Raw genomic sequence first — 3,122 nt, 5'->3', positions numbered from 1 at the left:
CCTTCAAGACTCAGGGGTCCAAGATTATCTTCTGTGTCTGTGTTAATTGGTTTCCCTTTTCTTTGTTGAAGAGGGTCTGTGCAGTCTTTCTGCCTAGTCCTCCATCTTGCCAGAACTCCTTGTTTTGGTTTTTTTAAGAAGAAGGAATTAATTCTAATTTGGACAAAGTTCTTCCAAAGGAAAAAATCATAGTTATCTTTATATCCCCAGTGCTGTCACAGTGATATAAGTGTATCAGAAAACTCACTGCCAGTGAGTCCATTTCACTCATAGCGACTCTGTAGGACACATAAGAACTGCCCCTAGGGTTTCCAAGGCTGAAAAGCTTTACAGGAGGAGACTCCCACATCTTTCTCCCACAGAGGGTTCTGTGGATTTGAACTCTTACTTTTTGGTTAGCAGCTTTACCCACTTCAGCACCAGGGCTCCTTTGACTGAAGCACAGCAAGGTCAGAAAGTGTTTTTTCAGCATAAGAACTTAGATGAACTTGCATAGTAGATACAGAGACAGAAATCATAGTTAATATGTAAAATATAGGCACCCTTGGATGGTGAAAGCAGTTAATGTGTTAGGCTGCTACCCAGAACATTGGCAGCTGGAGTCCACTCAGAGGTGCCTCAGAATCAATTCAATTACAAGTTGTTGTTCGTATATATATATATATATATATACATACATATAATATGAAGAACTTTTAAATTAAAATATTTTATACCTCAATTGAATTCTGTCATTGGTTTTACTGCTATTTCCCAGCCTAAGTCTTCAGATCAACATTGTTTTGTCTTTCATTTTATAGCCTTATAAATTACAACAAAGCACAAAACATTACTTAAATTTTTGAGATGTGGCATATGATAATTGAAATAAAAACAGGACACTTTGAGGAACAATCTTATATATAAGATAAGAAATTGCATGGTCATGAAAGTGGAAAGTTAAAGTTATTAAAAATTTAACTGGTACACAGTTCATCTATCTCACTGTAGCAAGTCATCAAAATAATTATTATGCTGTGACTGCGCTCTAATCTCAGGCGAATGCTAAAAAGTCTGTCATCCAATTAACACATTAGTGGGACTTACCTAATTAAATCAATTGAATACCAGTAGAAAAAAGTCCCTTAAGTGTGCACTATGAGACTCATATGAAGAAACAGATGTAATCAGGTATTTACAATGCACATTAAGAAATTGTTAACAAATGTTTAATATTTAGTTTTTTTCTTTGTATGTAGCAAATCAAAGGTCTAGAAAAGATCTTAAACCTTAGTGAAATGCTCATATATGAAAATTCTGATTTTAAAAATCTACTCTGTTAATATTTCTTCTATAATTAAGCAAGGATGTCTTTAAAGCATATTTCTAGAATTGGATATGGGACTATAAAAGTGAGTGAATTAATTTGCTAAATATAAATGCCATATTATAAGGTAATTCAAAAGTCCTCAGAGATATTTATCATTAAATTACATCTTGCTTCCTTTGTTTTCTAGTGTTAGGGGACTGCTTTACTTTTCTTTGAACATCTTTTCCATACTAATTGTAACACAAATTAAAAAGTTAAGAATGTTTTACTGTATATAAGTTTTTTCATGCTTTTTCAAAACCAGCTTTGGAAGTTTTTCTGGGAATGTAAAAAAATGATAGAATGCATAAAATCTCCTGTAGGTTTTATATGGATGAAAATTCTGAATGTGTTTACTTTCTACAAAGAGACTCCTGTGTTCTCTTAGCTTGGTAATAAGCAAGAGAAAATGGAAAAAATTAAGGCTAGGTACTAGCAGCATCTGAAAATATGAATAAAATCTTTCATAAAATATCTTTTTTATTTTGGATCAATGGCATTAGATTCAATAACACTCTCTCTTTCTGTATGTCTAAATAGAAAAGAAAAGGAAAAAAAAAAGCAGCAGCAGGCAAAGGAACTAATAAGGACAGAGAATTTATGCACCTACAAATAGGAAACTGTACAGAATGTAAGATTATCTGCATACATCAGCAAAAATGTCAACATCAATTTCATTTGAAACAACATAGTATAGAAAATAGAGCCTTGGTGAGAGAATAACGATTCCTGAATTTTAGTTAAGTGTCTTCTGTTGCAAGATAGCTAGAATGCTGAGAAAGTCCTAAAATTAAATACTCTAAAGATTAAAAGTGACTTTTGATGCCTGGATTCCTAAAAACTTACAAGCAGTCATTCAAGGCATCACAATTGGTCTTTATTCACTGGGAGCAACAGAGGAAGAAGGAAAAGTCAGGATTAGGAGGAAGATATGGAATGTGTGGAATGTGTAGCTAATTACCTCCATGAACATCTGCCTCCTTTGCCATGAGACCAGAAGAACTAGATGATGTCCAGCTACCATTATTGAATATTTTGATCAAAGATTCCATAGAAGAATCCGCATCAAATGGGGGGAAATGTAGATCAGAATTTCAAATTTTCATGGATTGCAGACTTTCTGGAGCCATAGAGGCTGCAGTAACCCCTGGAACTATTGCCTTAAAGTAATCTTTAATCCTAAGTCAGAAATATCCCTGGAACTTTTCTCAAAAGCAAACAATAGTTTAGATAAACTAGTTAAAAAAAAAAAAAAAAGGTCTGCCTTGAGCTTTATGCTCTTCTAAGAACTATCTATATGGGATCAAAGAGACAACAGCAACTTAAAAAATAAGACAGGAACATTAGTGTGTTTATATTAATGGGGGATGAACAACTCAGAAAAAAAAGGGTAAGAATTGTTGCACAACTAAAGGAATGTAATAAATGTCACTGATTTGTATATATAGAAATGGCAGAATTGGTGTATGTTTTGTTGTGTATATTCTCAACAACAGCAAAATAATTAACCAAAAAAAAAATTGACCTTGATGATTGAGACATGATGTTCCTTAATAAATAATCATACAGAAGTAATTAATGAGTTGACAGTACTAAACACAGAGTTTCCAAGAAATGCAAATTACATTACCCAAATGAGCACAATATTTTTCCTTTCTGAATTTTTTTGCATTTTTGTACAGGGAAGAGGAGTCTTCAAGTTGAGGCTCAGGGATGGGTATATGATACACTAAAAGTAAATGTAGGAGCTCTGGTAGCATAGTGCCTAAGGCAC

This window comes from Orycteropus afer, unplaced genomic scaffold (genome assembly GCF_000298275.1).
Source record: "Orycteropus afer afer isolate SDZICR_OR568_19922 unplaced genomic scaffold, OryAfe1.0 scaffold00159, whole genome shotgun sequence".
Taxonomy (NCBI): domain Eukaryota; kingdom Metazoa; phylum Chordata; class Mammalia; order Tubulidentata; family Orycteropodidae; genus Orycteropus; species Orycteropus afer.
This window is presented reverse-complemented; position numbering follows the sequence as displayed.